This window comes from Triturus cristatus, chromosome 4_1 (assembly GCF_964204655.1).
Source record: "Triturus cristatus chromosome 4_1, aTriCri1.1, whole genome shotgun sequence".
Taxonomy (NCBI): domain Eukaryota; kingdom Metazoa; phylum Chordata; class Amphibia; order Caudata; family Salamandridae; genus Triturus; species Triturus cristatus.
Window position 1 is genome coordinate 1,280,110,664 of NC_140585.1, and position 13,049 is coordinate 1,280,123,712.

Below are 13,049 nucleotides of genomic sequence, written 5' to 3' on the forward strand. Positions count from 1 at the left end.
CTCCAGGTGCACAGCTGGTTGTTGGGATGAAGTTTGCTTGGCTCCAGAGGGCCTCAGGGGGCCAACAAGCCCCCTGCTATCTCCAATAAATCCCACACAGCGGAATTGCTGAGTAGTCTTTGGAGGACATGCCCCTTTCCCCACCACTCTTCCAAGCTGCCTCCTGGCACACTGCTGGTTAAGTCCTCTTGGATGCTGAGGGTTTTTTCAGGGCCCAGAAACCCTCCTGTTGCCTCCAGTGAGTCTGCCACAGTGGGATTCCTGAGAGCTGGTCAGAGGTCCACTCCTTTTCTCCACCACTCTGCAAAGGCAACTACTAGTTAAAAACCATAGGTATTCACTTAAAAAATCAACGGTTAAAGGGGCGCTTTATTTAGGAAATAAGATTTGAAAAACCTTGGAAATTCACTTAAAAAACAAAGGTTACAGGGTTGTTACAGTAAGAAAGTAGAATTTAAAAAACCTTAGAAATGTACTGAAAAAACTAAAGGTCACAGGGACTTTATAATTAGGCTCAAATTTAACTCGTACAAAACTAGTGAAATTCAGCAGGTATTGTTTCCTGAGCTAACTATAATTTATGCCCCTGTAATGCACTGCTTATGACCTCACATATTCAGTTCAGTTCAGGAAATATTGCATCACTCATGACATGGTCAGTGAAATCACTGGTGACATCTCAAATGACATCACTGATGAAATCATCCACAAAACCACTCACACACCTCCTCATACCCCATACAACCTCTTGAATGCCCACTCACACATCCACTCATATACCCATTCACAGACCCATACCAGTACTCACCCACCCACTCATGCTTCCATAGAGCCACTCACACACCCATTCACTCACCCATACAGCTACTCATACAACCAATCACTCACCTGTACAGCCACTCACACAGCCACACACTCAGCCATACCGCTACTCACACACTCACTTCTTCACCTACACAGTCACTCATACACCCACACACTCACTCATACAACCTCTCAACACAACTACTCACTCACCCATACAAGTACTCACATGCTCACTCACACACCCACACACTCCCTTACATACCAATTCACAAATCCATACAAGCATTCACACATCCACTCACTCACACATACAGCTATTCAGATAACCACTCATTCACCCATACAGTCACTAAACACCCAGTTACCCACCTATAGGACCACTCTCACCACCATTCTGTCTCCCCTACAGCCACTGACACACACACTCACTCACCAATACAGCCACTTACACAGCATCTCACGTACCCACACAGCAACTCACACACCCATTTATACACCCATACAGCCACTCACACACTCATACACACAAGGATGCATACAGTCACACAGTCACTCACATAATATATGCCGGAAGTAGAATCACCCAGCAGTAGTGCACCTAGCATACTAATTTAACTTTAGTTTTAGGTTAGTATATATGTTGAACACCCATAAACTCTTAAAACACACTTACTTGCTCATGTCATCAGTGATGTTATTTGAGATGTCGTCAGTGTAATTTTACGCACCTTGAAGGAGTCCGTGCCTACTTTGATTGGGAAGTTTGTTGATTTTAGATTGGAATTGCAACACACTATCATTTTCATTATGTTACATACGTCAACTCAATGTTTCTTGTGTGTAGTTGATATTGCCACGAATCTCCTACCACACATTCTATAAATATTTAAAGCATTAATTGCCAACGGACGTATACGTAGAACTAAAATCAATCACTAAATGGAGATGCATTCAACTATTCCATCATAATTCAAAAGGTTCATTGAATGCCCACTGCATATATATTTTAAAAAAAGCTCACCATCATTTCATATATATATATATTCTATTGTTAACTCTTAATTAACTATTTTCTCTATTACAATTATCTATCTTCACAAACATGATAAAGTGCTATGTGCAAACAAATTGTCAAAATACATTAAAAAGTGCTTATTTCTGGAAATTTAGCAGCTACATCATCCTGTAACAATATATACGAATGTCAGAATGCCCAACATTAATTGACCATACTCATCTGGAGTACTGATTCTATTTTATATATAACACTTGCCAAGTGACCATATGAGTATGGTACTTCAATTGTAATAACTGCCTCAATGCTCCAAAATTGGGCTTGACTTCTTTATTATAATTCTGTTTGATATTGGCCTGTAATGTAGGTGCTGCTGTGATTTTGAAGTGACTTGTGTGCAAAAGGAAATTTACAAACAAATACTTATGTAAAACTCATCAACATTGATGCAAACTCCTTGAACCCATGTATATGTCATCAGCGATGTTAGTTGAGATGTCATCAGTGATGGCATTAAAGAGTCTTTAATGCCATCACTGATGACATCTCATAACGGCACTTACCATGTCATGAGTGATGTCATATGCGAGGTCATAAGCACTGCATTGCGTGTGCGCGAGTTATAGTCACCTCAGCTAACTATAACGGCTGAATTTCTCTGGTTTTGTATAAGTAAAATCTGATCCTAACTATAAAATCCTTGTAAGCTTTGCTTTTCTAAAGAATTTATATGTCTTTTAAATTCTATTTGATAACTATAATGTCCCTGTAGCCTTTTGTTTTACAGTAAATCTCTAAGGTTCTTTTTAATTGCTAATTCCTAACTAATACGTCCCTGTAATCTTTGGTATTTAGAGCTAAAACAACAGGTTACATGGAGGTGGTGGTCCCCTAGGTGGGGAGGACTTGAGCCCCCTACACATTATTTTGAACATAGCCCAGGGAGGTGGCAGTCCCCGGGGCTGCATGGGGGTCAAGAGTACCCTGTGCCTAATTATGTACTTAGCCCAGGGGAGGTGGTGGTCCCCGGGCCTGTGGGGGTCGCCTGGCCCCCCTGCATTTGAAAAACATAGTCCTGGGGAGGTGGCAGTCCCTGGGGCTGCATGGGGGCAGAGACCCACCCAATGCATTTATTTCTTAAATATAGCCCAGGGAGGTGGTGGTCCCTGGGGCTGCGGGGGCCTCGTAGCCCCCTGCATTGGACAAACATAAATCCAGGGAGGTGGCAGTTCCCTGGACTGCATGGGGGCAGAACCCCCACATTCATTTTCTTAAATATAGCCCACGGAAGGTGGCAGTCCCTGGGGCTGCAAAGGGCCTTATCGCCCCCCTACATTGGATGCATAAGCCCCGGGGAGGTGGCAGTCCCCAGGGCTGATGAGGCCCACACAGGTCCCCACATCATTATTTTTGGACCTTTCCCACCCGGGAGCTTGAAGCGCTGGAGCCCGTGCTTCGTTGTCATCCGGATTCACGGATACAGCATGAATCCCGTTGGATGTTTTTAAAAAGGCCTAGGGGTCAGGGGGTTTCTACCCTGACCCCTTTTCTTGATTTTTAATGGGTTTTTTTACCTTCTTTCTTGTGGCAATCAGATTGCCGGCATGAGATCGGGAGGGTTTGCTGTTCCTTTCGAGTTCCCACATGGATATCTGAGAAATATTCAAATTTCTCAGGAACTACAGAATGGATTTACACCGGGGTGGGCACCCCGGGACATTTCTGGAGCCTGCCCTGGGGGGTGGCAGTCCCCAGGGCCATTTATTGATCCAGGATGTGGGATGTGCGGCCCCCCTCCCACCTTTAAAATAGCCCCGGGGAGGTGGTGGTGGAGGCTGCGTGGGGGGGCAGGAGCCCCCTCACACATTTCTTTGTATATATGTATGTATATATATATATATATATATAATTCACTGAAAAAACCATAGGTTTCACACATGTTATAGTTAGCTGTACATTTCACTCGTAAAAAACCAATGAAATTCCCCCGTTATAGTTAGTGCAGGCAACTATAACTCACGCGACCGCAATCCTCTGCTGATGCTAATACTGTATTTAGACACTTATTTGCCCATGTCTTCTTCCATTAAATTTTAGCTATACATTTATTACAAATATTTTTTTTTCATAAAGACACATATGTCATCAGCAGAAGATTGCGGTCGCGTGAGTTATAGTTGCCTGCACTAACTATAACGGGGGAATTTCATTGGTTTTTTACGAGTGAAATGTACAGCTAACTATAACATGTGTGAAACCTATGGTTTTTTCAGTGAATTTGCAAGGTTTTTTAAATGCTAATTCCTAACTATAACGTGTGTGAAACCTATGGTTTTTTCAGTGAATTTGTACGGTTTTTTAAATGCTAACTTACTTTACGCCATTCGTGGCGTGCGCGCCCAGTTAACGAATCCCCCCGAGACTTTCAGGGTAGGAGCGGAGCTCAACGCCCCACCTATTTTGAAAATTTCGCGAGGATTCGTCGACCGGCGGTCGCCAGTAGATAGTTATAGTTAGGACCGAGTTCCCATAGGAAATCAGAAAATTCTATTTTGAATAACTTTGGCGCCGGTTGACTTATCGTCGTGAAATTTTCAAAACTAATGGGGCGCTCCGCTCAGCTCCTACCCTGAAAATCTCGGGGTGATTCGTCAAGCCTGGGCTGAGAAAAAAGGGGGGTCCCAAAACGCGTTTTCCCCATGAATTTTCCCATAGGACCTTTAGTCGAAGGTAGAGCCCGAACGGCTGAACAGAATTACTTGAAATTTGGCAAAGAGGTAGTCCTCAGGTCAGGCATGTGCCTTTTGCTTAAATGGTGTAAATCCGTTCAGTAGTTCCTGAGAAAATCAAAAGTAAAATCACATATATATCTGGGCGGAGCCTAACCACACATCTCATCGCGAGATCTGATTGGCTGTCAGCACTTCATCCAAGAAGTGTTGGCAGCCATCTTGGGACCAATATACATGATAGCACCTCATTAAAAAGCATTGCAGTTAATAGAAGGTTTTAAGACTTTAGTTACATTATAAATCATTTGTTGATGGTACCATACTCATTTTAGGAATTGTGGTGTGTTCTAAGGTGATTTTACCATGTGAAAAAGCCTTCTGCTGTGATATCATGAATCATGTTTGAGAGAAAACTATTTTCTCATGCTTTTCCCACAGAGGTTTGGAAGGTGATCTATAAGCTAACTGAGAGCATATTTTCTGTAAATTCACATTATCTTTCTCAGTCATGTGAGAATGAAGTCTGACATTCTCAGTAAAACATGTGCCTCCAACAAGGGCAGAGACTGTCAGTTGATTCCTTTGTGTTCTACTGCAGCTTTCCAGAGTGTTCTAAAGAACAACTAGAGCGCTAACAGTCCTACTTATGACAAACGTATGGAAAAACCTGAAGCCATCTTGGTTGGAATAAAGTGGTAATTCTTAAAACATTTAATTTAAAAAGGAACAAAATGAGGGGGTTCATTTTGCCATAGAAAGGATGATTAGTGCTGCAGAAAGAAAAATTAGGGCACATTTTGAGTGACTTCTCAAATCCTCTTCTATTTCATTAAAAAATTCTGATATGCAGACTGAAACATGCACTTTTAATACCAGCAGCAGACTTCCGTGGTGAGCAGTAACTTTACTACAGTGATCTAATGAGCAACTAGAGTGCTAACATTCAGAATTTATGGCAAATGTGTGACATATCTGAATACCTTCTTGATGGAATCAAAGTAAAAAACTGAAAGCATTTCCTACTGAGGAGACTGCAGTAAATGAGGAAATTAGGAAACTTCATAACAAATACATTTCCCAAGATGGCCACCAGACACAAACGAGCCTAAATGCAGCACAAATATCACCCAGATGTAGCCCACATGTAGCCCAATGACAGAAGTGGGCAAAACACTTATTTTTTGTGTATTTGCAGTTTTATATAGTGCAGACTTGTCAGGTATTGGAATGCTTTACATGAGCATTGGTTACATCACACAAGATCAAATTCATGTTGGTTGTAGACATGGGGAGATTAAGTGATTTGACCACAATCACAGAATGTTGAGCTGAAGCAAAAACTCCAACCTGGTTCCCCAGTTGCAAAGTCTGCAGCTCTGGAAGTAACACCACATCCTCTCGCCAAGGTGCAACATTTATTCAAGTGGTCAACTGGATAAAAAAACATAAAGATTACAAATAATTTAAAAGTTCTTTGTCGCTATTTGAAAACTCAGAAAATATGTCCTCATTTTAGTTTTTTAGAGCACTAACCATAATTTTGATGCATATAAGACCCTCTCATATATGTAATTTCTAAAGGAAATACTCTAGGTATTACAGTTTTGATTACATCAAGATGACGTCAGGCGTTCCACACTTTTGTAATAAATATAGAATGTTAGCAATCTAGTTGTTCATTGGGATACTGTTGAGAGGCAGAGGCCAGGGGCACGGACTCTGAAAATTGAAGGCAGGTAGGAGAGTGCAGAGGCAACAATTTGACCACACTGGGCAGCCAGGAAGGGCAGTGGCAGCACAACAGACTATGGAGGGCAGTGGAAAGGGGGGCAGGGGCAACAAACCAACAATACAGGACTGGCAAGAGAGGCTGTGGCAATATAATAGACCATTTTGGGCAGAAGGAAGAGGCAGTGATAGTACAACCATACATGCCAACAGACCCGTTTCAGCCAGGAAACGTCCAATGTTTATACACTCAATTGGGCTTTATTTGATCTGTCTCCTGTCTACAATCTCCTCTTTTTCAATGTAACTCAAAGGAGAAAATCAATACCCCAGTTTTTTTTTTAAATCTCCCTCTTACCAAGTTCAAAATGTTCGCAAGTATGGTACATTGAATCATGGTAGGCAGGAGGAATTGGGGTAGGGACCTGGAATCGGATAACAGAGGACAGGAGGGACATGGAGAGGTGCACCAAACTGACCATACAGGGCAGGCATCAGGGTTTGCAGCAGCACAATACCCCACACAGCGCATGCGGGACGGGAGTGCAGCACAACAATCCATAGAAAGCAATAGGGAGGGGACAGGACCATGCACATGGACAACAGAGAACAGATGGGAAAGAGGCAATGGTAGCTAGCTGACCATAATGGAAGACAGGAGAGAAAGCTGCAGCATAACAGACCATAAAGGGCAGGAGGGATGGATCAGGGGCATTACAATGGAACAGACAAGCCAGGAGGGAGGGAATAGGGGGTCTGCACATGGAAACAGGGGGCTGGGGGCAAGGTGGCAGGGCAGGAGCAGCAAGATGACCATGGAGGTCAGGCAGGATGGGCACTGGAAACAAGACACACCATGGAGAGCAACAATGAGACTATGGTTGCTTACACACAGACCATGGAGGGAAGGTGAGAGGGGGTCAGGTGCAGCTAGCTGACCACACAGGGAAGGTGGGAGGGGCCATGGCAGCACAGAAGACCATGCATGGCAAGCGGGAGGGTTAGTGGCAGCACAATGGGTATGATGGGCAAGAAGGAGGGTGCAGGGGACAGGCAGGGTGGAGGTGGCAGGGACAGGTTACAGTCATCTGACAATGCTAGGCAGGTGGGAGGGGAGTAGCAGCTCAACAGAACACTCAGAGTAGATAGGAGTGGCAGGTCCATGGAACATAGTGGGCAAAAAGGATGGAGCAGGGGCATGCACAAAGACATCGGAGGGCAGGGGGAAGGAGAATAGGGGCAGCAAGCTAAGCACAGAGTCTAAGCAGGAGGTCAATGATGGGCCATAGAATTGGTCAATGGAGGGCAGGAGGAGTGGACTGGTACATCATGCTAAATGGAGGGCAGTGGCAGCACATCAGACCATGCATGGCAGGAGGGAGGAGGCTAGTCCATGGATTCAGACAACAGAGGATAGGGAGGAGGTGGATGGGGCAGCAAGCTAACTGTTCAGAGAAGGTGGGTATTAGGAACTTTATTGTTTTTAAAATGTGTGTCTGTGCGAACTACTTAAAATATTAACAAGTATACAGCAAAATCTCACTTTTATTCAGGAAGAAGAGGACGTTTGTGACTGTGACTCTGGGCTCACTTGGCAGAAACACCCCCTGACCCTCCACCCCCATCGCAAAATGTAATGCCCGTGAAAAGGGTAGGTGGACGCAGTGTTATATAGAGCATTGTCCTGAGAGCACGATTGAAAATGAAAACTAGATGTAGTATATGGTTTAAACTATGCACCAAAAAGTGTGATATAAGATGAACCGGGGCGTGAAATATAAAATGCAATACATTGTGCGCAATGACAGATTCATTGGAGAGCGCGAGATAGCACAGGCCGTAGCGCGTGCTATGCGATATGCGCCTTGGAGTGTAATATGCACAGGGCAGTGTTGTGTAACATAACTAGTCTCTAAAGTTGTAATATAAAATATGTGCTGGGGAGTGTAACGTTGCATATGTACTGTGACAAAGATATGGTTTCCAGATTGTAATATGTATGGCATAGCGCTGTGCGTTATAACATACACATCGAGGGAGGCACGTTAGATGGGGCAATATAACCCGTGCGAAGGCAAGTGTGGCATGACATATTCACGGGGTGGTGTTACAGTGCACATGGGCTAGAGAGTTTCATACCATACGCACTAGCTGGTGGAATACAACACAGAGGTGTGAGGCAATCGGCAGGCACTGGTGGGTGTAACACAGCATTGGGCTCAGCCAGGAGCACGCTGTGACTCTCAAGTGAGGTTTGTCTCCTTTCCAGAGAGTAAAATAAAAAGTATTACACATCCGGCGGTGGATGAGTTTTTTATTAATCGTGAGAGGGGTTTCTTGCATAGTTTGGTCGAATTTTTGTCGAATCCCCTTGGAATGGCTTGGTGTGCATGTATATTAAATGTGCCCGTCAATAGCTACCCTTGTTTGTATAAATAAACAACAAGGGTGTCTACTTGGAGAGTCCCCACCGGCGGGGGTGCCGGGATTAGGCATGGTAGGGCGTCAGACACGTCAGAGCTTCACTAGCGGTGTAAACACATTCCATGTGGATTCATTCTATGCATAGTCGCCTTTTAATGAATATCACACAAATCGTCATGGTGATAGGTACATACGGTTTGTCCAGCATGTCCTAGGTGTTTCTATAAACATATATATTTTTAAGATGATAAAAAACAAAGGCCGGCCCCGGGGGATGGGGTCCCTGGAGCCATAAGTGGCCTGAGGAGGGGGGCAACGCAGCCCCCTCCTAAAGAATTTAAATAAAAAAAAGGCCATGACCCGGGGGTTGGGGTCCCCGGGGCTGATTAAGGCCTTGGGAGGGCCAAATTTATTTTTTTCAACAAAACAAATTAGGGTGCAGGCCCTGGGGGATGGGGTCCCCAGGGCCAGTAAATTAGAAAAAGAAGGGGGGCCACACAGCCCTCCTTCTTAAAAAAATGTAATAAAGAAAAGACCGGCATCGCGCTGGAGGCCACGCCCCCTCCTTGCAGCACTCTGCAAATGCGCCCCCTGGCCAGTTGTAAGTTGGGGAATTAATTCCCCTTCAATACTGAGGGTCCCTGAGGGCCAACTAGCCCAACAGGTATCTCCAGTGTGCGCCATGGAGCTGCGTTGCAGACAGGTGTTCTGAGGCCACGCCCCTTTTTACACCTCTATACAACGCAGCTCTGTGGCGCTTACTGGAGGTACCTAGTGGGCTAGTTTGACCCTAGGGACCCTTAGGATTCAAGGGGACTTAATCTCTCAACTTAGAACGGCCACAGGGCGCGTTTACACAGTGGTGAAGGGAGGGGATGGGGCCTGAGGTGACGTGTGCAAACACGCCCTGTGGCGCGTTTTAAATTGGGGAAATAATTCCCTTTCAATCCTGAGGGACCCTGGGGGCCAACTAGCCCACCAGGTGCTTCCAGTAAGTGCCACTGGTCTGCGTTGAAGAGAGGTGGTGCAGGCTGTGCCCCTTTTTACACCTCTCTGCAATGGCGCTTACTGGACGTACCTAGTAGGCTATTTTGCCCCTAGGGATCCTCAGGATTCAAGGGGACTTAATCTCCCAACTTAATAAACGGCCACAGGGCATGTTTATACAGTGGGGAAGGAAGGGGACGGGGCCTGAGGTGACGTGTGCAAACACGCCCTATGGCGCGTTTTAAGTTGGGGAAATAATTCCCCTGCAATCCTGAGGGCCCCTGGGGGCTAACTAGCCCACCAGGTGCTTCCAGTAAGCGCCACAGAGCTGCGTTGCAGAGAGGTGGTCCAGGCCGTGCCACTTTTTACACCTCTCTGCAACGCAGCTCTGTGGCACATACTGGAGGTACCTAGTGGTCTAGTTTGACCCTAGGGACCCTCAGGATTCAAATTAACTTAATCTCCCAACTAAAAACGGCCACAGGGCTTGTTTACACAGTGGTGAAGGGAGGGGATGGGGCCTGAGTTAACGTGTACAAACAAGCCCTGTGGCACATATTAAGTTGGGGAAATAATTCCCCTTCAATCCTGAGGGCCCCTGGGGGCTAACTAGCCCACCAGGTGCTTCCAGTAAGCGCCACTGAGCTGCGTTGCAGAGAGGTGGTCCAGGACGTGCCACTTTTTACACCTCTCTGCAATGCAGCTCTGTGGCACATACTGGAGGTACCTAGTGGTCTAGTTGAACCCTAGGGACCCTCAGGATTCAAGGGGACTTAATCTCCCAACTTAAAACGGCCACAGGGCATGTTTACACAGTGGGGAAGTGAGAGGACGGGGCATGAGGTGACGTGTGCAAACACGCCCTGTGGCGCGTTTTAAGAGGTAGTTTTAATCCCCTGCCCTATTATATACTAGGGGCTTACAGAGGAGGTCATGTTGATCACAGGGGGACTCCAATGCATAGTGTTCCCTAGTGTATGTAGGTGTTTTCACTGTATTCTGAGTGTCTTTTAACATAGCACTGGCTCTAGGACTGGTTAGTCAGACTCAGTTACCACCAGTATCCGTCTGAAAAAGGTGAGGGTACAGGATGATTTTGCAACAAGGCTTCTTTCTGCTCTTCTGTTTGTTCTTTCTGCACGTTATCCTTCTTCCTGCACTTTTCTTCGTCTTTGAGGACTTCTGTTGCTTCTTTCTGCATTTCTTTTTTTTCTTTCTGTGCGTTTTTTCTTCTTTCTTCACATGTCCTATCTCTGTAGGCATAGTTAGAAATTAGCATTTAAAAAACCTTAGAAATTCACTGAAAAAAACATAGGTTTCAGGGGCGTTATAGTTAGCTGGACTTTTCACTCGTACAAAACCATTGAAATTCCCCTGTTATAGTTAGTTCAGCTAACTATAACATGCGCGCCCGCAATGCACTGCTGATGACGTCACATATTACATCACTCATGACATGGTCAGTGACATCACTCATGACATCACTGATGACATCTCAAATGACATCACTAATGACATCACTGATGACATCATCCTTGTGATAGAGTGGCAGACCTCCTCTTCCCCTAATATAACCTTTGATACACACATTCAAAAATAGAAACTACAATGTTCAAAACAATGGACATACCAATACCAGTTACAAAAACCTATTCAGTAATTCTAAGATCCACATACACATCCACTCATTCACCAACAATCCTATACAGTCACTCATACATGTATTCACTCATCATATGTACTCACACACCTATACATCCTGTTACACAACGCCACTCATCCATAGAGTTACTCACACACATAGTCACTCATGCTAATAAAGAATCAAACATCCATTTACTTGCATATACAGTTATACACACACCACCACACTTACTTCTACAGAAACTTACACATACTTAGTCTTTTAAACAATCACTTATAGAAACACATACTTATTCATACAGGAACTCTTTCAATCTCTCACTCTCACATATACTCACTTATATACACCAATAGTCACATATACTAGTTTAAAACATATATAGTTACTCATAAAGAAACTATTGAGACAGTCTATCACTCACTAACACACCCATGCACACACTCATCCACCTATACAGTCCTGCACACATGCTGTCTTCAACACATACAAACAGTGAGTCACTCATTCATGTACCTATGCACTACGTAATACCCCCCACCGAACCATACAGACACTCAGACACTCATACTGATACTCAAAAAACCAACTAATAACCTATATAGACACTCATGTAGCTACTCACCCACCCATGCAGCCACTTATACACAAAGTGAGAGACTGATACAGATATTTACACATTTAAACATTACTCACTAAGCCATGTATTCACTAAGATACACTTAATCAGTCAGTTATACAATCAATTTTTCAAAAACAAATCATCCATTTAGACACTTATATACCCATGTATTCTTCCATCGACCTTGAGATATACATATATAAAACATATGTAATTTTCAGAAAAACACACATTCACTGGATGATGTCATCAGTGATGTCATTTGAGATGTCATCAGTGATGTCATGAGTGATGTCACTGACCATGTCATGAGTGATGTAATATGTGATGTCTAAAGGGGGGACAAGGGCACCCAAAGGAATTAGACAGGGACCTTGGGTTGATACGTATTACAGGAAACAGTGGTCCCTGAAAGCAAAACGGTAGAGCAAAAAATGAATATAGTCAAAATTGAAACTATATTATAGCCAATGTCCAGCCGGGCATGGCAACTTTAATAAGTAGAGGTTGTTAACAGTGAACCAGAAAATGCAAGTAGAATCTTGGTGGGACACAAGCCTGTATCCTATGACTTACATATCACGTTGACAACAAATAGTAGAACACATTCAGGCAATTACATTGATGTTTCTTTTTAGAGATAATGAGTAGCGAAACATCTGGTATTCAGATTGCCACCTTCACACTATATTACATATAGAAATATTAAAGTGTAGGGTGGACAACAGAGTCGACGGCGTTTCGATCCTTATGAGAGAGATTCAGGATCATCATCAGGACTATTTAGTTAAATTGCCCATATTTAGAATGCCTGAGTAAACATCGGACAATAAGGCAAACGTAAAACAAACGCAGGTATGGAAGGAATTACATGGGAGGAAAGGGAAAAAAAGAAATAACAATGAATCGATTTATAATTACATTTAAACAAAACATTTAGCATCAAAATGGTACTACGTCAGATCAGGGGCTAGTTCCTGTTTGCATTCTCATGCAGGAGTAACATAGCGTGCATTCGTCTACTGGAAACCATAAGTTGGAAAGTTACAAGGAAACAAGTGCGGTTTAAAGGAAAGATACGCTATGGAAAAA